This window comes from Lissotriton vulgaris, chromosome 12 (assembly GCF_964263255.1).
Source record: "Lissotriton vulgaris chromosome 12, aLisVul1.2, whole genome shotgun sequence".
Classification (NCBI taxonomy): Eukaryota; Metazoa; Chordata; class Amphibia; order Caudata; family Salamandridae; genus Lissotriton; species Lissotriton vulgaris.
In genome coordinates, this window is record NC_141700.1 from 591,862,438 (window position 1) to 591,884,277 (window position 21,840).

Below are 21,840 nucleotides of genomic sequence, written 5' to 3' on the forward strand. Positions count from 1 at the left end.
GGCCTACTTTACTTTCAAAGTAAGTTTTTTCACCATTTTCTACTAGGCCTCGTTTTTTGAGATCTGATTGGGGGTCTTCTACATTTTTGCGACTGGGTTTAGTAAGGGTCTGGGAGCACTGCTGGGAAGGTCTAATTTTGTTCTAAAACACAGTTTACCGTACACCTAGCTTAAGGGGAAAGATCCGCTAAATTAATTCGCCCATACTTATTTATCCTTCAAAAAGAGACTCAGACAGAGTACGCACTTTCAAAAATATTGTACTGTCTATTAGGAAACTCAAAGTGTGACTTTTTGCACTACACAGCGTACATACCTTATATTTATTTGTCAGTGGTGTTCTAATATCACTTCCTGTTTTTCCATCAATAATTACAGGCCAGGTTTCAGCCTGTGCAATAGGAAAAGGGTGAAGTTAGGCTTCACATTAGCGAGCCGCAATTCAGCATCTGCAAGGCAGGCAGTGGACAGGGTGTCTTCTGGTCACCAACATTGATGGACGGAGCGTCAGATGGAATGGATGAGTCCCGCAAATAAGAGGAATGGTTGGATGCATCTTACAACTTCCCAAATTCAACAGGACAACTAAAACAACATACAGATACGGTATCCGTTCTTTTCTAATTATCTTTTAAGTAATGTTATTGCTGTGAACTTCTATGAGTGTGACTCAGCTTTTCTTTGATCTCTGCTCCTAAATTCATCCCTACAGCCATTGTATAGGTTTTACTTCTGCTATTTTTCAAACCTAATTTAATGTACAAAGTGTTTCTCTGAGTGCAGAGATAGGCAAGTGAAAACGCATAATTATTACTGCAGCCCTGTACTGTCGCATTCTTTCATTTGCTGTGCTTGCAATACAAACTACTGCTACTATTCATGGTAGTATTCGGACAAAATTAAAACTTCTTTTCCTTGCCTCTCCTACACTGGAACGGACGTGCGCCTGCGGTGTTACATGCTCTTCAAAGTAACACTTAGTTCATCCAGTGACCGACGATACACATATGCTATCTAAGAGTCAGATAAAACCATGATCCAGGCATCCATCCATTCAAACTATATGTCAATCATTCTTCTTCATGTCTCTCATCTGGACAAACCTTACGTTTTCTCACTGGAAAACAACCTTTTCATTTAATTTGGGAAACCGCAAGCCATACATCTGTGCTTGACTTACATTTGAATTTCAACCAAACCATATATTGCACACACATACAGTTTCTGTTTCACCCACCCAGGCTGTTCTCCTTCCACCCATCCTTGCTTCATCCTTCACCCAGCCATGCATCATATTCCTTCCCAGCCACCTTGGGCACCAATAAAACACGTATCATTCTTCTTCGTCAGTCATCATTACTTTTAACTTGCTCGTCCTTCCACACTTACTTACACCCTTCTTTCGCTATTTGTTCAACCCATCCATCAAGTTCCTATCAGATCTGATTTGGATTCTCGAAAAAAAATTCACCACTGAGTTGAAGTAAATTTAGAGGAGGCTACTACCTGGTTGATAAAAGACTTTGTTCTAAATTTAAAAGTCTGCTTAACAGTATAGTAACTTACCTGCAGAACATATATACTACACCCGTGCAGAGAGCACACTCTGCAGTCTGCAATCTCAATAAGTAAGGATTATAAGAGCTTACCACTGCCCGCCACTACCTGGCAACCCGCACAGCAGTTACATCTGGCACTTGCACCGCCTCCTCCCCAGAACTGCCCTCCTCCACCTACGCGCTGGGCCCGGCACCGGATGTTCCACCTACAAAGTAAATTTAAGAATGTTAGATGTCATAGACATACACCACTCACTAGTATTTTGTCTAGGAATGAAGAAATGTGAATATAGAAACAAATCTAATAATTTGTGACTGTCTACTCTAAAGTATAAATGTCCCTTTTTCCAGGGAAGGGTGTAGTCTTGCTGCACTTTTTGGCACAACTGATGAATGCTTGCTTTTTAACACGCACCATTTTTCTCATAACAGACAGGAGCTTCACTTCTAAGAACAAATCATCATCACTAGGACGGCGTGACCAACGATTCAGCACCAAAAAGAAAAATTAAAGTTCAAACTAGGTGAGGGCTCGGCTCGCCCACAATAAATGTGTGAAATAATAAATCACTAGGCACTTGTCCATTTTTAATCAACCGTTTATGTTTTATGACAAGCTTGATTTTAATAAATGTTTTTACTTTTAATAAAGCTTTAAAACTTAAGTAGACTCTGTGGTTTTTGGTCAAGAGTGAATGAGCAAAAGGTTTTGCAGTTTGCAAGCTTGAGTCCGTGCCTCTGACACCTCTGGACTCTGACTCCGTACTCTTGTCCTGCGTTGGATAATCATCATTGGGGACCAATCATCAATGAATTTGGGAGCTAAATAACTCTGGCACACTATCTAGTCAGTAAGGAGATTGGGGGTTCTTCAAAGTCTGATATCACTGAGGTATGTGGAAAGTCTACCTGTGCCTATTATAATTGATAAACAATGCACTATTTAGTGTCCATAGTTCTTTTTGTGCAGATTTGTCCCTGCAACAGTAGTAGTATGGATTGTCCTCCTATCCAAACCAAAAGTAAAGTAGTATCTTATTCTTTCTTGGTGATCATTCAGATTTTATTGTTAGGAATTGTCAAAGCATAAACATTTAGAAGACTTGAAAAGACATTATGGACAATCGCAGAGGACTGCACTCAGTGCATAGAGCAATTGCTGACTAGAATGGGAGTTTCGTTTAACACCTTTTGCCAAATGTGCTATCTTAGTTAGCTACACAGACAGACTAATAAGAATAATCTAGTAATACCACAGGGAGTCATAGTAGAGGCAGGATAACAATTTTAGATACAGTCTACAAGAAGATCAAAGACGATTTAGAAAAAATTGAATGTTGAACGCTTGGAAAAAATAGGTACTCTATATTAAAATTAAAACTTACCGGGGCCAGCAAAGGAGCCCTCGCCTGCCCGATCCTGGCCTTGTACAGCAGCAGCAGCCTCCTCCTCTGTCCTCTTGCTCCTGGGGGGAGCTAATGTACAACATGCAAGAAAGAAAGACCCGAAAACATGGATGATTGTTGTTAACCAAATGAAACATTTCAAAAGAACAATAACAAAATATTTTGGCGAAATAGCAAATAGACAACTATTCCACAGGATATATTGACCGATCTCATGTGGTCTACTACGTTATTAGTATTGCTTGATTTGCGGACCGTCGAATTGGAAAGTTCTTATGTAACTCACTAAACAAGCTACTAAAAAGGTTCGCCTAGGACTGGCAGGCAGCAGTCCGCAGCACGCGAAGTGACAGACAAACTCCATCGTGATTGCACATCAGTGACAACACTAAAAAGTTTCATACTACATTAACCTGTCATTAAAATACTCAAACTATCAATCTACCACCACTATTTCTTCTTACTGCCAGGTGTACAAAGGAAGGACTGGACTTGAGTCTCTAGGGGCAGATTTACAAGCCCCTTGCGGCTCTTTTGCTCTGTTGTTGCGTGACTTTTGTGACTCAGCGGCAGAACAAAAGAGGCGCCATGGTGCGGCGTATATTAACAATGTGACGCATATGGGAGATGCATCACGTTGTAAAGCCCTGCGCCATCAGGGGGCGTTCCGGCGCAAGGGAGGGCGTTCCTGCGCAGGAACACATCCTAAAAGTGGCTGAGGGAAATCTGCAAGATTTAAATCAGTGACTTTTAGGACAATGATGCGTCACTCAAACCCTGCGCCTGCTTGAAGCAGACGTACGGCTTGACGCAGCATTGGGGAGATAGGGCACCCCAGAGCATTGCTGGAGCTGCGCCATCGTTGCGACGCAACTCCAGCAATGCGCCACCTTTACTGCACAGATGCATAATGCTTCGGGGACGTTTTGGGCCCATGGTGCGTCGCATTGTAAATACGGCGCACCATGGGTGGTGGTGGCGTGGAGCACAATTACTGGCGCATCCCTGCTAATTTGCAGGGATGCGCCGGTAATTGCAAATCTGCCCCTTGGTGTCTAGCATTACGCAGTTCTGTAAACTACACTCATACATAATTTCTCAGGCCAATGAAATGAACACAAAATCAAAAACAAATAAGCATAGCAGCGGAGAGCAGGGCACCTGAAATGCACAGGAGATTTTGAAATATAATTTACCTACAATGTAATCGGCAGCATTATTGCTTTTGGCAAAAAACAAAAATTTGCAATATAATAATAACACACAGAGCAGGAGAAAACAGAGTAGTGATGAAATAGCTACTACTACTCACCAAGCCCGGGGATCTCGATGCCGAGCAGGTCGAGCAAGTCGTGTTCCCGGTCCAGGAGATCCGTCCAACGGTGGGTGGCCTGGTTGTAGGTGCGCCGGACCCGAGAGTGTTGATACAGGTCCCGGTACACCTTCTCCCACCGCTTCCGGCGCTCCCGGAGCCCGTAGCCGCTAGCGATCTTGCCGCCAGCCATGATGGTCCTGGGGAGGCGGCGCTGGACATAAAACACTAGTGCGGCCACCTCCTCCGCGCTAAAGATCTCCCGGGCTGTGACTTGCTCCCCCCTCAAACGCCCGCACGGGAGCCGGGCACGGGGTGCGGGACCCTTCCCCTTCTCAGGCTGCTTCCTGGCTCCCTTTACCATGGTCTGGGCAGAAAGGAAGGTAAATAATAACGAAGAAATAGAATAGGGAAGAAGAAAAGAAAAGAGTTTAAAAAAGTAGTTTAAAATTAACCAAAAGTAGGAGAAAACAGAAAAATATAGAGCTAGAAAAATAGAGGGAAAGATAATAGGTAAAATAGATTAAAAAAAACTTGAAACAAGCAAAGGATGGCAGAGATTGACAGAGGATACAGAAAGCATGCCCAGAACCATAGCAATGAATGAAAAACAAGATGGCCGCGCCCGTTCACGACCTTGTGGGTAAGTTCGCGCGAGATTTCCCTCGCGATCACACGCGAACTTGTACTAGCGAGCCGCATACTTTGCGAGATTACACATAGCGCCCGGAAACGGAAATACATCACGCAAACAAGATGGCTGCGCCCATGTACGACTGGGAGGGTAACTTCGCCTCGTTGCGCTACCAGCGGCTCGCTAAAACGCACAAAACCATGCAAACTAACACTCCGCAAAAAAACAAATCGCATATTCGCACGAATTTGTGGCTTCCGAATTTGATATCGCACAAATTCGCGCCCTGCGAATCCCGCAAAATTGCAGAAAAACGATTTTTGCAAAACCGAAAGCGTTCAGCAGGTGCAAAAGTTCAAGCTCATCATTAGTAACCATTCCCTGTAGTGCTTCCTGACTGGGGCCCCTCCAGAGTTCAGTTGCTAGTTGCAACAATTGTATGACCCTGCTCTGACCCTCACAGCAGGCTCATAAAATAGCTACAAGTAGGCCACAAAGGTCCTGGAAAAAAAATTGCACTGCAACAGAAAGCAAATTACTGATAAGGAAGCAGGTGCCAGACCTGGAATTTTAAAACAGTGACACATTAATAAATCAACCCCAAATTAATTCATGTCAGTTGAGGCAGGGCAGGTGTGCTTTTCCCCCCATAATCTACAGTGATGAACCAGAGGGTGGCAGTGATGAACCAGAGGGTGGCATGGGTGAACCAGAGGGTGGCAATGGTGAAACAGAGGGTGCTGTGATGAACCAGACGTAGAAACAACATAGTCGCGAGCGTTGCGACCCGACAAGTAAGTTCGCGTTTGCGAACTGGTACAAAACCCTTGCGAACTGGCAGAAACCCTTGCGAACACAAAAAAAAGAAAAAATCCGCAAATTTGCGAGAGTTTGCAGATTGCAAATTCATGAATACGCAAATTTGCTAACCGCGAATTCGCAAAATTCGCCCATACTTACATTCTACTTCTACTGGCTAACCAGTAAGTGCTACCTCATTGGGTAAATGTATAGTGTTTTTCCTACCCTGCAGCTGCGTAAAGGGCCAGAAGATTTGTCTCCAGTGACCATGTGTGCCTGTAACTTTGCCACTCTGAGTTTGAGCTTCAACTGGCCCACAGGAAGTACTTACAGAGTTAAGGCAGGTGCCCGAGTTGAAGCTAACTTTGTAACCATTTTAGAATGGCGCTGGCAGGCTGCCAGAGTTGAAGTTGCTTACTTGCAAGTTGCAACTATTCTCTGACCCTGCCTCGGGCACCCGGCTGCTTAGGGTCAGGACAGGGTCAGAGAATAGTTGCAACTTGCAAGTAAGCAACTTCAACTCTGGCAGCTTGCAGGCACCATTCTAAAATGGTTACAAAGTTAGCTTCAACTCGGGCACCTGCCTTAACTCTGTAAGTGGTTTAGAGTCAGTACTTTACGCACCAAGGTCTGCACTTCTAAGTGATCTAACTTACATGCAAGCAAGAGTAAATGTCCTTTTTGCCCAGATAGGGATGAAACAGTGGGCCATATGTTATTTGCATGTCCAGCATGTCATAACTCGAGGGATTACTGGCTAAAACCCCTGTGTATTTCTATGGGGACCAGGGTCCACAGCGAGGTATACAGATTATTTAAATCCACAGTGAATGGCCCTTATGTGATTGCCCTAGCAAAGTTTTTGAGCTGGGTGTGGGTGATTCACTGGTCTGCAGGGAGGCGTACGTAATTTTCCTCCCTCTTTCTTTCCTTTTCAACATGTGTCACTTGCTTGTATATGAATTTTAATGTATTGTTCAGTGCTCTTTTTAAAGGTGAACTGTTCTTTGTCCACTATATAGGTGGGTTTTAGTGTTGTATTAAATTATTTATAGTTTTATCAAAGTGTATTATAGGATTCAGCCACAGTCATGTGTATCGGAATAGTGTAACGTAATGTCTATTGATGATTTTTAGACCCGGTGTTTGTACTGTGTTGACTTTTGTGATTTTTTAAAATCGAAATAAAGTTTATAAATGAAATGAAAATGCTTCCTGTGGGCCAGAATGTTACAATTGGCAAACTGCACCCAAAAAAATCCGCCCGCGAGCGGATTTGCGGATTTTTCTGCAATTTCGCGGATCGCAAAATTGCCGAAAATCCGCAAATTCCACGAGCGGAGCTGATTTTTGGCCCATACTTAGGCAAGAGAAGTATAAAAAGAGGCAAGAGAGGTGCAGAAAGAGTAAGAAAGGTACAGAAAGATGGAAAAGGGGTGCAGAAAGAGGGATGAGGGGTACAGAAAGAAGTAAGGGGGTATAGAAAGAAGCAAGAGAAGTGCAAAATGAAGAAAAAGAGGTGCAGAAAGAGGCAAGAATGGTGCAAAATAAGGCAAGGGAAGTGGAGAAAGAAGCAAAAGAGGTGCAGAAAGAAGTAAGACGGTGCAGAAAGAGATAAGAGAGGTGCACAAAGAGGGAAGAAGGATGCAAGAGGGGTTCAGAAAGAAGCAAGAAAGGTGCAGAAAGAAGCAAGAGAATTATAGAAACAAGCAACAGGGGTATAGAAAGAGGCAGGAGGGGTTCAGAAAGAGGCAAGAGAAGAGTAGAAAGAGGCAAGATCAGTACAGAGTTAAGTGAGGTACAGAAAGAGGCAAGATAAGTGCAGAAAGAGGCAAGAGAGGTGCAGAAAGAGAAAGAAAGGTACAGAGATAGGGAAGATGGGTGCAGATAGAGGCAAGAGGGGTACAGAATGAAGAAAAAGGGGTGCATAAAGAGGCAAGAGAAGTATAGAAAGAAGCAAAAGAGGTGCAGAAAGAAGTAAGGCGGGTGCAGAAAGAGTCAAGTGAAGTGCACAAAAGAGGGGAGAAGGGTGCAACAGGGGTAAAGAAAGAAGCAGGAAAGGTGCAGAAAGAAGCAAGAGAATTACAGAAACAAGCAACAGGGGTATAGAAAAGGCAAGAGGGGTGAAGAAAGAGGCAAGAGAAATGAAGTAAGAAGCAAAAGGGGTTCAGAAAGAGGCATGAGGGGTACAGAAAGAGGCAAGAGGTGTACAGAAAGAGGCAAGAGAGGTACATAAAGAGGCAAGAAGGGTGCAGAAAGAAGCAAGTGAGGTGCAGAAAAAGTAAGAGAAGTGCAGAAAGAAGTAACAGGGATGCAGAAACAGGCAAGAGGGGCACAGAAAGAGGCAAGAGTTATGAAGAAAAAAGCAGGCAAAAGAGGTGCAGAAATAGGCACAAGATCTGCAGGAACAATGAAAAGAGCCGCAGAAAGAGGGAACGGGTGCAGACAGAGACAAGAGAGGTACAGAAAGAGGAAGAAGGGTTCAGAAAGAGGCACAAGTGGTGCAGAAATTTGCGAGAAAGGTACAGAAGACACAAGAGCATTGCAGAGAGCATCAACTGAGAAAGAGTCAAGAGGGGCGTATAAAGAGGAAAGAGAAGTACAGAAATAAGCAAAAGAGGTACAGAAAGAGGCAAGAGAGGTGCACTGAGGCAATAGGGGTACAGAAAGAAGCCAGTGTGGTGCAGAAGGTGGCAAGAGAGGTACAGAAAGAGACAAGAGAAATGCAGAAAAAAGCAAAAGAGGTGCAGAAAGAGGCAGGAAAGGTACAGGAACAGGCACAAGAGATAAAGAAAGAGGGAACAGGGGTGCAGACAGAGGCAAGAGCGGCACAGAAAGAGGGAAGAGGGATGCATACGATGCAAGAGAAGTACAGAACTAACCAACAGAGGTGCAGAAAAAGCAATAGGTGTGCAGAAAGAGGTAAGAGTGGTACACAAAGAGGGAAGAAGCCTGGAGGAAGAGTCAAGAGAAATGCAGAAAGAGGCACAAGAATTGCAGGAACAGGCAAAAGAGGTGCAGAAAGAGGGAACAGGGGTGCAGATAGAGGCAAGAGAGGCACAGAAAGAGGGGAGAGGGTACAAAAAGAGGCAAGAGGGGTACAGAAATGTGCAAGAGAGTTGCAAAAAGAAGCAAGACCAGTGCAGAAAGAACCACCAGAGGTGCAGGAATAGGCAAGAGGTGTGCAGAAAGAGCCAAGATAATTTTAGTAAGAAGCAAAAGGCGTACATAAAGAGGCAAGAGAGTACAGAAAGACTCAAGTGATGTACAAAAAGAAGCAATAGAGTGAATAAAGTAGCAAGAAAAATGTAGAAAGGAGCAACGGAGGTGCAAAAAGAGGCAAGAGGGGTACTGACAGAGCCATGAGAAGTACAGAAAGAAGCACAAGAGGTGCATAAAGAGGCAATAGAGTTGCAGAAAGAAGCACGAAAGGTGCAGAAAGAGGACCCAGGGGTGCAGACAGAGGCACAAGAGGTGAAGAAAGAGGGAAGAGGGGTGCAGAAAGAGGCAAGAAGGGTGAAAAAGGAGGCACAAGGGGTGTAGAAAGAGGCAAGAGGGGTGTACACAGGGGTATTCAGGTGCAGAAAGATGCAAGAGCAATACAGACTGAACCAACAGAAGTACATAAAGAGGCAAGAGGAGTACAGAAAGAGGCACCAGAAGTGCTGAAAGAAGCAATAGAGGGACAGAAGAGGCAAGAAAAATGCAGAAAGAGGCAAGAGAGTTGCAAAAATAAGCAAGAGGTCTGCAGAAAAAGCGAACAGAGGTACAGAAAGAGGCTAGAGAGGTGCAGACAGCGGGAAGAGAAGTATAGAAACAGGCAAGAGAGGCGAAAAACTAGGAAACATGGGTGCAGAAAGAGGCAAGAGAGGTGCAAAAAGAGAGAAGAGGGGTACAGAAAGAAGCACGAGGGGTGCCGAAAAAAGCACAAGAGGTGCAGAAAGAAGCAATAGAGGTGCAGAAAGAGGCACGGGAGGTACAGAAACAGGAAAGAAAAGTATAGAAAGAGGCAAGAGAAGTGCTGAAAGAAGCATCAAAAGGTGTAGAAGGAAGCAAGAGAAGTGATAAAAGAGACAAGAGAGTTGCAAAAAGAAACAAGAAAGGCGCAGACAAAAGCAAACAAGCATTGGCATAGCCAACAGGTCTCTCCTTTGGGACCTTATACGTGTTTAGTTATCTAGCACAATAACCTTGGTGCAACAACATCAACTGTTGCATGGCTGAACAAACACTTTTAAGGTCCCAAAGGCGAGACCTATTGGCTATGCCAATGATTGTTATTTTGAGCAGTGAAATCTTTGTTAATGTTCCTAAAAATAGCTGGAAAGAAAAGTATGCAATTTTTAAATTTCAGAATGATGATGGATGTTGATCTTTCATGTACATTTCACAAGAATTAGAAGGGGGAGTTCATCTAGATAAAAAGATAAAACTGGAGGTGCATTTGCCCTGCTTGCCTCATTTTCAGACACTTTAGCTTGCACATTCTTGCACCCTTTCAGATGACATGCAGGTTCTTATTGTATACCTTCTGACTACAAACAAATAATTGAACGACCCCAGTATGAAACTCATTAATGGGTTGGTCTAAACACAGCTGGTGTCAACTCCTGATAGTTTTATTGATTCAGCTTGTTGCCGAACAAATGGGGGAACTGTTATGAATGGGAAGAGCACTCTTAAGAGCTGGGTATAGGGCTGGAATTGTGCTGTTCGATGCAGACAGCAAAACATATGAAATACTTTTCACTGAAATGAAACCCAGTGTATACGGTGCAGTTGTAGTTTAGAGCTGTAGTCTGTGAGTAAATGGCAAGCTAGTTCCGGGTAGAGAAAATGTGTTCTGTCAAATTCTGAAGAAGGCAGAGCGGTCTTTCAGGTTTTGAGGGAACAAAAATGGTTATATTTCTTTTTTAGACAAATTTATGCTTTTGAAGAGCAAACACACAAAGCTGTAGATCTTGACATAACAAAACCATGATTCTTCTAATTTATCTAGGATCTGAATACTACATTTCTAAAAGTAGGGTTAAACATGATAGGAAAGGCTTAAAAAGGCAGATTCGGTGCTAAACTGGTAGCATACTGCTCTTTGTCTTGAAGCCCACTGAGCTAGTACTTTGCCTCAATTACTAGCTTTTTTTAGATTTCCTCACTTTCTCATTTGAGCTAGAAAAAAAGATTGTGAGCAGATTTAAGTACAACTGGGCTTGTATTTCCGGTTGTTCAGTTCATTTAGTTTTCAAGCACTGATGCGGGATCTGAAATACCCAGAGGTGCTTTTGTGTTGTATCTGAAGTGTAGACAGTAAGTTGTTTTAGGTCCGACTGAGAGACAGGTTCATCTGTTTGTCCAGCCTCACCTAATAAAACAAGCTGGGACAACCAATGCCATCAAATAAGAAGCAAGCAAATGAGTGGCAATAAACTACACCAATTGCAAGCAACGGGCAGGCTGTAAGCATGTTTAAACTATTGGTAAGCCAGCAAAAAGTATTTTGCTGATAGGCTCAACCGAAGAACCTCGAAACAGCGAACTAATTGCTGCAGCGCGTCTGACCAACAAAGCACCAATAGAAGCACAATGCTGTGCAACGGTCAGCAAGGGCTTTATTCACACAATTAGTCCAGACAAAAGGCAGTCGAAATGGAAACATACACAGCCCTGACACAATTGAAATGGAAACATACACAGCCAGGATAAGTGTCACAGGTCCATGTGTGATGTGCTACTTCATTCCAGGTTTATTCCTTGAATTTTGGTACTTACAGTCTTGTTCATTTCATTGCAAAAACTAGACTTCATGTCCCAGAATTCAACAAAAAATCTGGAATATAGCAACAGAAAGCGCATTGGCCTGTGTAACTTGGCAGCTATGCATCCTTTATCACTGCGGTTTAAACAGGCCCTACCAGCACTTGATCTGTTCATCTTTCTAGGGGCGTCATGAAGGAAGACCACCTACCTCGTCGGGGAAGTTAAACTGCATTTATAAGTCTCTTCTCTTCCCGTCAATCAATCAATCAGTCAATCAATCAATCAATCAATCATTTGTAAAGCGCACTACATACCCGCAAGGGTCTCAAGATGCTGGGGGGTATTGGCAAGATAACTGTATATTTGGCTAGGCTCTGTAAATAATATATTTCCAGTGGGTGAAGGAAATGTGGCTGCGCTGGATCTATGGTGCACTTGGCACGGGTTGCGCCCTTATTTATTGGGGAAAGCAAACCTCTGTGTTTAAAAAGCATCCGTGTCAATAGCTACCAGGTCTCGCGAGCACCCTCCGCCTGGCGCCTGTGAACAGGCCTCTGTGCAGGGGCATAGAGGCTCGGCTCACCGCGAGCTGCGTGGGCTGACAGACGGCAACAGACCGGAGCAAACTACCGGCCCAGGCCGCCCTGCATGATAGACTTTCTTTTATCTGTCTGAGGAGACACCCTGTGGGCGGACACTGTCCACAAACTTTGCCAGCCACCGACTGCCATCTTGTGTTTGGAATCTTGGCCTACCTAGTGCTGGGAATAAAAAAATATACTCCGTGATACCACACTGTGGGGCCCAGACAGGGGCGAAATTATGATAGGCAGACTCACTAGGAGCACAGCCAATGACAGTGGCCATATGCTCTGACTGTATGTAGCCATTATTTCCACAAACACTGCCCCCACAAAAAGCCCGAAAAAGGAAGAACGTGTTAGTTAAGCTCGTTTACTTACTTGTTCGCTAACCAACTGGGGTAGTTTATGGAGTTCATGCACGTGCTGCGGAGACCTGTCTGTTTATCACTTGTGTGTTGATCCTGTGTCTACACTAGCATGGGTGGTTAATGCACCGACTGGTGAAATGTGTGACTGAAATCTATCGTCATAAGGATGAAGCACGATAAAATAGAACAGATGGTTAATGTGACTTCTGAACATGGTTAGGTGTAAGTCAAAGATAAGTTAAGGAAACTCTGGATTGGGGCATTTGTAGTGCGGTCATGGTTATAATATTGTAAATTAGTAGTGAGTTCTGCACGCCCTGCAAACAGTGGTATCTGACCTATAAGGCACACAATTGAATCTAAGAACATTCTACTTACTCCGTCGTTATTTAGTCAAAGGTTGATAGCAAGGCTCTACTGAGTAATAATAAACATTTATGAAGCCAGAACAGATCTGGTTGTGCTGTGTTCTATGTAAGTGTTCACTGGATGTGTAATTCATACAGTCATATCTGACATTTCTGTGTAGCACACGTAGCCACGCATATGGCACAGCCGCACAGAGCTTATAAATGTCTTTTAGCACCTTATGAAGCGACAGACAAGTTAACCTTTATTTCCCATGGTGTGTTCTAGCTGACATGAAGGTGTAAGTCATTTTGGGGCCCATATGTCACTCGAAGGTTGCTCTCAGCGCAGTCACAGCTAGAATCATCTTTTCCCTATCTGAATCTTGTCCTCACTCCCCTTCGTTACTTAAGGAAGGACTATCAAAAATCTTGAACTGGATGACAACAAACCAGTTAAAACTAAACGGCGACAAGACGGAAATACTGATCTTGGGAAAAGATCAAGATCTCTGGAATCCCGTACATTGGCCGGATCAGATGGGCGCTTTTCCTACCCCGGTGTCCCACGCTCGAAATCTGGGCTTTATACTGGACAACGCCTTATCCATGAACAAACAGGCCAGTAAAGTAACCGGCCTTTGTCTCACCATAGCTAAATGGTTGAGGAAGATCCTCTGGATGCTGCCAGTGTCAACGCAAAAGACCGTAGTCAATGCCCTTATTACATCAAGGCTTGACTACGGCAACATTCTCTACTTGGGCGCTAACAAATCTGTGATCGGACGATTACAGGTAGCGCAAAACGCTGCGGTCAGACTCCTCTGCAATATCCCGAAGAACTCCGGAGTCTCGAACCATCGTGGGAATCTTCATTGGCTCAGGATCGAAAGCAGAATCCGCTTCAAAGCCCTGAATTACATGTTCAAAATCAAAGCAGGAACAGCACCAAAATATCTCCAAACTCTTGCCTACCTCTATACGCCCAAGAGAAACCTCCGGTCACAGACAGCAGCCTGTTTCTGCATACCAAGGTTTAAACGAGCAAGAACAGGTGGCAGATCTTTTGCCTATCTGGGACCCTCCCTTTGGAACACGCTCCCCCCTGTATCCGGAAGGAAGAAAACTACTTTAGGTTCAGAAAGCTTGTGAAGACCTGGCTGTATGAACAATAACCACTTAACAGTCACCTCCCTTCTCTGCCCTCAAACTAGCTGTGTCTAGGCGCCGGGAAACCCTTTTTGGGTAGCTGTTGCGCCCTATAAATTGATAAAATAAAATAAATAATAAAACAAGTGACATCTGGTTGTCCCTAGAGCCAAGAGTTAGTAATCACTGACCTCACTGTAATCACTGAGTTAGTAATCACTGACCTCATGCGGGAGCATGCGACCATATGGCGCCACCATATGGCGCTACGCGCTCCCGCAAGGAAATCGCCAGACGTGCACGCGTTGCCATTGAAGGCAATGGAACGCGTGCACGTGTTTGGCTGAAAAGCCGAAGCGATAGGAATAGGTCATTTTGCCTAGGCAGCGCATTCGTGCTGCGTATGCGAGACCTAAAAAGTGCAGAAAGAGACAAGTGAGGTACAGAAAAAGGCAAATGAGGTGCAGAAATAGGCAAGAGAAGTATAAAAAAATGCAAGTGCGGTTTAGAAACTGACATGAGGGGTGCAGAAAGAGGCGAGCAAAGTGCAGAAAGAAGCAACATAGGTGCAGAAGGAGGCAAGAGAGCTGCTTAAAGAGGCAGAATAGTTGAAGAAAGAGGCAAGGGAGGTGCAGAAAAAGGGAACAGGGGTACAGAAGTAGGTAGAAGTGGTGCAGAAAGAGGGAGGAGGGATGCAGAAAGAGTCAAGAGTGGTGCACAAAGAAGCAAGAGTGGTGCAAAATGAGGCAATGACGTGCAGAAAAATGGAAGACAAATTGAGACAAAGGCAGGAGAAGTGCATAAATAAGCAACAGAAGAGCAGAAAGAGGCAAGAGAGGTGCACAATGAGACACAAGAGGTGCACAAAGAGACAAGAGATGCGCAGAAAGAGAAAGACAAGTGCAGAAAGAGACAACAGGGGTGCTGAAAAGCAAGAGAGGTACAGAAAGAAGCAAGAGAAGTAGAGAAAGAAGCAAAACAGATGCAGAAAGAGGCAAGAGAAGTATAGAAAGAGGCAATAGAAGCGCAGAAACAGGCAAAAGAGGTATAGAAAGAGGAAACAGGGAGAATACAGGGGCAAGAGAGGTACAGAAAGAGTAAAGAGGAGTTCAGAAAGAGGCAAGAGGGACACAGACATTTGCAAGAGAGTTGCAGAAAGAAGCAAGAACAGTGCAGAAAGAACCATCAGAGGTGCAGAAAGAGGTGAGAGTGGTACAGAAAGAGGCAAGAGAAGTATAGAAAGAAGAAAAAGGGGTACAGAAAGAGGCAAGAAAACTGCATAAAGATGTAAGAGTGATGAGAAAGAGGGAAGAAGGGTGATAAAACAAGGCACAAGGTCTGTAGAAAAAGGGAACAGGGGTGCAGAAAAAAGCTGGAGAGGTACAGAAAGAGGACAGAGAAGTATAGAAACAGACAAGAGAGGTGAAGAAATAGGGAACAGGGGTGCAGAAAGAGGCAATGGAGGTACAAAAAGAGGGAAGAGGGGTACAGAAAGAGGCTAGAGATTTGCAGAAAGAGGGAAGAGAGGTATAGAAACAGGCAACAGAGGTGAAGAAATAGGTAACAGGGGTGCAGAAAGAGGCAGGAGAGGTATAAAAAGAGGGAAGAGGGGTGCAGAGAGAGGCAAGAGGGGTACAGGAAGAAGCATGGAGGGTGTAGAAAGAAGCCCCAGAGGTGCAGAGAGAGGCAAGAGACGTGCAGAAAGAAGCATCAAAAGGTGTAGAAAGAAGCAAGAAAAGTGATAAAAGAGATAAAAAGAGTTACAAAAAGGAACAAGAGAGGTGTTTAAAAAGCAAAAGATGTGCAGAAATTGGCTAGAGAGGTGCTAAAAGATGCAAGAGAGGTGCAGAAACCGACGTGTGGGGTGCAGAAAGAGGCAAGAGAAATGCAGAAAGAACCAACAGAGGTGCAGAAGGAGGCAAGAGAAGTGCATAAAAAGGCATGGGAAGTGCAGAAACAGGCAAAAGAGGTATAGAAAGAGGGAACACGGAGCATACAGAGGCAAGAGAGGAACAGAAAGAGTAAAGAGGAGTTCAGCAAGAGGCAGGAGGGATGCAGACATTTGCAAGAGAGTTGCAGAAAGAAGCAAGAGCAGTGCAGAAAGAACCATCAGAGGTGCAGAAAGAGGTGAGAGGGGTACAGAAAGAGGCAAGAAAAGTATAGAAAGAAGCAAAAGGGGTGCCGAAAGAGGCAAGAAAACTGCATAAAGAGGTAAGAGTGTTGAGAAAGAGGGGAGAATGGTGCAAAAACAAGCACAAGGTCTGTAGAAAAAGGGAACAGGGGTGCAGAAAAAGGCTACAGAGGTACAGACAGAGAGAAGAGAGGTTTAGAAACAGGCAAAAGAGGTGTGGAAATAGGGGGCAGGGCTGCAGAAGGAGGCAAGAGAGATACAAAAAGAGAGAACAGGGATGCAGAAAAAGGCTAGAGAGTTGCAGAAAGAGGGAAGAGAGGTATGGAAACAGGCAAGATAAGTGAAGAAATAGAGAACAGGGGTGCAGAAAAAGGCAAGAGAGGTACAAAAAGAGGGAAGAGAGGTGCAGAATGGCAAGAGATGTAGAAAGAAGCATGAGCGGTACAGAAAGAAGCAACAGAGGTGCAGAGAGAGGCAAGAGAGGTACAGAAACAGGTATGAAAAGTGCAGAAAGAGGCAAGAGAAGTGCTGAAAGAAACATCAAAAGGTGTAGAAAGAAACAAGAGAAGTGATGAAAAGATAAGAGAGTTACAAAAAGAAACAAGAGAGGTGCATAAAAAAGGCAAAAGATGTGCAGAAATTGGCTAGAGAGGTGCTAAAAGATGCAAGTGAGGTGCAGAAACCGACATTTGGGGTGTAGAAAGAGGTGAGAGGAGTGCAGAATGAACCAACAGTGGTGCAGAATGAGGAAGGAGAACTGCAGAAAGAGGAAAAATAGTTGCAGAAACAGGCAAGAAAGTTGCAGAAAAATGGATCAGGGGTGCAAAATGAGGCAAGGGAGGTGCAGAAAGAGGGGAGAGGGATTCAGAAAAAGGAAAGAGTGGTGCAGAAAGAAACAAGAGAGGTGTAGAAAGAGGCAGGAGAAGTACTGAAAGAAGCAACAGCGGGGCAATAGGATGCAATAGGAGTGCAGAAAGAAGGAAGACAAATTTAGGAAAAGGCAAGAGAAGTGCAGAAATTAGCAACAGAAATACAGAAAGAAGCACACAATTGTAGAAAAAAGCACACAGATGCAGAGGGGCAACCGAAGTGCAGAAATAGGCAAGAGAGGTACACAAAGAGACAAAAGACGTCCACAAAGAGACAAGAGATGTGCAGAAAGAGGTAAGACAAGTGCAGAAAGAGACAACAGGGGTGCAAAAAGAAGGAAGTGAGGATGAGAAAGAAGCAAGAGAAGTGCAGAAAAAACAATCTATGTAGAAAGTGTTTCATGGATTAGATCCAAATTGAATACACCTATAATTAATTCAAATATGTACAAAATGTAAATATTATGCACTTATTTATACAAATATAAATGAAAAGAAAACCAATGACAAAAATTATAATCATAAAATAAAACATACTTTTGTATTTGATGTGTCTTAGCACCTAGATTTAATCACTGATTTGTCGAAGAAAAAGTATTTGTTTGCTATATCTTTTTTACAAATTCAAATCTGGAGATCATGCAGCAAATGATGGAGTATGTGGCAAATGCGCAAAATGTATAATTGTGCAAAAGTTGGTGCAGCCAAATAGTCGCATAATTCCAGTGGCCCTGCTCATAACTCTGACTAGGTCCAGAAGTGCTCCTCATTGGTTCCTTCTTTTTTTGTCTCATTCAGTTTATATTTTAGCTTCTATTGAAAGAAGGAACACTACTTTCCATAACTCATAATCCCACACTACATGATACCTATACACTAAATACCACATACTTTTTATTCACATAATTTCACTGCACAACATACCACATAATTTCACTACACACAAGGCACATCCACTCCACTCCATTCCACTCCAAAAAACATTAGTACAAAACTTTTACATTTACAATGCCAATAGCTTACATTGCAAATGCTTTTTTAACTAGTAGTCGCGTTTGCAGAGTGGTGGAAAAAGGGGGCTGGACCTCCAACCAGCAATCAGGAATTCTGCTGTGTAGGACCTACAGGAGATACCAGGAGGGCTTCTTGGCCCCCAATGTCCCTCCGGAGTAAAGTGAACTTCATCCCCCAACCAGAAGTGTGCCAGAAGGTGCTTTTGCAGAGTGTTGAAGAAAGGAGGCATGGCCTCCGAAGACCTCATAGCAATCCCACTGTTTGGGACTTACTGGAGGTAACAGGAGGGGTAGGTGGCCTCAAAGGACATCCTTGAGGGCCAACTACCCCTCCTATTACCTCCAGCAAGTCCCACACAGCAGGATTGCTAAATTCTAATAGCAGGCCATGCCCCCTTTGCCCACGACTCTGCAAACGTGCTCCCTAGCATGCTCTTCAATGGGGATGAAGTCCCCTTGCCTCCTGAGGGTCCCTGGGGGCCAACTCACCCTCCTGTTACCTCTAGTAAGCTCCACACAGCTGGATTGCTGAGAGTGGTCAGAGGCTAAGCCCTCTCTTTACACCACTCTGCAAACACGCCTCCTGGCCCACTTATTCTTGGGGGATGGAGTGCCCTTTAGTTCTGAAGTCCTCAGGACACAAGGGGACCTCATCGCCTAACCAACAGTGCGCCAAGTGGCCTTATTGCAGACTGGTGTAAAAAGGGGCATGCCCTCTGATGGATCACTCTGACATTTTCAGGACAGAAGCTGTTGTGACCGCCCTATTAGTTTTGAAAGTTTCACAAAGATTCATCAAACAGCGCCAAGAGGTGCATTTGCAGAGTGTTGTAAAATGGGGTGTGGCTTCGGGCCACCTACCAGCAATTCTATTGTGTGGGGCTTACTTGAAGTACTGGTGGGCTACTTGGCTCGCAAGGACAATCATTAGCGATGGGGACTTCATATCCCAAGCTAGACTGCACCAGGAGGTGTGTTTGCAGAGTGGTGAAGGGAGGAGTCGGGCCCCCGGGGCAATGTTAGAATATTTTTTTTCTTTTTCTTTTTAGGAAGGGGTTGTGTGGCTCCACTACCCCTGACACTGTTGGGCCCAGGGGAACCCATCCCCCGGGGCCTGAGCCATTAAAAAAAGAAACATTGAAAAGGGAGGGGGGATGAGGCCTCCAGGTCGATTTTGGCCGCAGGGACCCCATCCCCCGGGTCCCGGCCCCCAAAACCTTTAAGGAATGGAGCTGCATGGCCCCCTTCCCTGGGCCACTTTTGGTCCTGGGTACCTCACCCCCGGGGATAGACCTTCTTGTTTAAAACAAAATTATAAAAAAGGGGAGGAGGCTGAGTGGCATGGCTTCTTTGTTGTGGACCATGGGGGAGACCCATTGTCCCCGTGGTCCCTGCCAACTCCCCGCCTCCTGCAGGAGCTGGCATTGCTTTTAAACAAAGAGAGCTGCTAAAATGCAGCTCCCTTTGCCCAAAAGCAATACTTCTTTGCTTCATAGAAGCAAGAACAGTTTTACTGCATATGATGCTTAGGGTCTTGTGCAAGATCCAGCAGAACAGTTAGAAAAGCCATGTTTTAAGAGTTTTTGAAATGCACTGAGTTGTTAGCAAACTGATCAGCTCAAGGGTTGAAGTGAAAAATAAAAAATATGGAATGCTTCAGGAATGTGTGTGCTATCTTTGAGCATGGGCCATGCTCATCTTCTCTATGTCATTTTAATGTTTGTAAATGTGCTGCTGAAGTGACCCCACACTTCTCAAATATGTTCTTAAGTCAGTGACCTGTCCATCTTGGGTTACTGGCAAATGGAATTGAATCATGTACGTTTAGGGAGATATGATGATATCCCTCCCTGATCAATAGCGAATATGCATATTAATGGGGACTGAATGGAGTTGACCCACAGTCTGCGGTAAATAAAGGAGACAGCCCCTTCTTCCCACATTCTTTCACACATAGATTCATTCAGAGGAGTTTTACATAGGCTTGGAATTTGGGGTGGTTGTTTGGTTACTCAATAAAACAAAACAGGTAGTCATAACTCAGTTGAACATCTTTTCAAAGTTGATAAGTATAATTGCTGAGGGCCTGTGTAAGGTGTTGACATGGGTCATAGGTCAAGTGCATCCACCTCAAGTTGTGTCTTGTCGCAAAAGGCATTAAGTGAATTTGGTCAAGATGTATTGGGGTGGAAATTACCTTGACAAGGAGGTTATCCAGAATTAACCAGAATGTTGCCTCTGTATTAATGAGAGAGATTGGTTTAGGGACCACTGTGATGGTCGCCATGCACATTTGTCGCCTCATTTATTGCCAGTGTTATATTACTATACAGGACTTGAACTTCATGAATTTGTATGTGTGGTCATTGAAACCCAGGGTCTTGCCTCTATTCATGTTTAGCATTGATTCTGAAAGTTGCTTAACTTTTCAATTTTTTTCAATTTACATTTATTTATAAGGATTTAGATCTACTATGAAATCCACATCAATAATAACATAAGCTAACATGATCAACACAACTTTAGAAAAACGAAGAATAAAGTGCAATGATTCATTCCTAGAGCGAACCCCATACCTCATGGAATAGTGGTTTCAATAGGTGGCAACAGTCAAAGTGCAATGAAGGTAAAACAGATAGCACCCGGTTAAGATATTAGAGTTGGTCATACAAAGATCACATAATCTGTTCTCCCGATTTAATCCTTTCCAAGCACCTATAACCTTATTCATAGGTAATATGTTCATCACCAACAATAATGAAAAACAGTGAACTGTCAGGTTCAAATTTCCAGGTTTGATAAGGTTGTGGTTGTTCTTTGGTACAGGTAGAACCCATGTTATTCAACTTCTTTTTCCCTGAACACAACAACATTAACCATCGAGACATTCTTGAAACTGTGTTTCAAATCTTTGTTAAGTGGAAGACAATATATTTCCTCTATATCAAGCTTACTCAATTTAAAGTGCCTTGGAGTTTGATAAATGTTTTTAAAAAGAGTATAATCTTTCATGTTCTGACCAACATGTTCTGTACATGAAAGACCTCCTAAAGTGTTCTCACTGCTGTGTAAAAGTGGACACCCACAGGGTATATACTCCGTAAGCCCATTTTAAGATGAATAGCTTCAATTAGGGCCAGTGTATTTAAAGTGCAGGTTTTACTAAACATTTCTCCTCCATTTTGTGCAAAGAATTGCCGTATTTTATATGTATGACTTCTATGTCATATAGTAAGGTGGGGCAAAAGATTTTTCTTAATTAAGTATATGTATCAACAGTTTCTAGCTCCTCATTCCCTACAGCCCATTTCTATTTCCTAATCTTTTTATTAATCTTGACTCAACACTTCATCAATTTAATTTTTTGTATTACTTTTCAAGTAATGACTGGAGGTATATTTTTGCAAGCAATGCAAATGTTTTTGTAAACCTTTGGTGGCCAGGTCCATAAGCAAAATATATATATCATCCGCATAGAGTAATTTTAAAATATTTTGATGACCTAACTTCAGTTCTTCACCTCCCAATCCATTACATGCAGCTGGGAGATTGTGAAAGTAAAGGGAAAATAATAATGGAGCAAGCAAGCAACCTTGTTCTGATCCATTTTCTGTGAGGCTATTTGAGGAAAGACTATGATCACTGTCAAGTGAAACATGGCGCCAGGTGGGGGAAAAAAGTTCCATTAGTATTTTAAGGAGAGGCTCTGGGATATTTAATTCAATGAGCTTTCACACATGATATGTCTGTCTATAAGATCAAACGGTGTTGAGAAATCAGTTTAGGCCACGTAAATAGGCATACACCATCTACATATATATTTTTTCAAAATCATATGTAATGCATTGATGTGATCCAAATTTGAACTATTAAATTTAAAACCAGTTTGTTCTGGTGGCATTATGGGCCC

General features: G+C 43.5%; 1 protein-coding gene and 1 non-coding gene across 2 annotated transcripts in view; one reads left to right on the top strand and one right to left on the bottom strand.

Moving 5' to 3' along the window:
- The window catches only part of LOC147677797 (ATP-binding cassette sub-family C member 12-like), a 1,863,878-nt gene that overhangs the window by 478,549 nt on the left and 1,363,489 nt on the right, over positions 1-21,840 (top strand). The window lies entirely within an intron of this gene.
- Positions 19,571-19,677, bottom strand: LOC147677798 (U6 spliceosomal RNA). Its single transcript, XR_015303149.1, has one exon. It is a non-coding gene; the product is annotated as a U6 spliceosomal RNA (small nuclear RNA).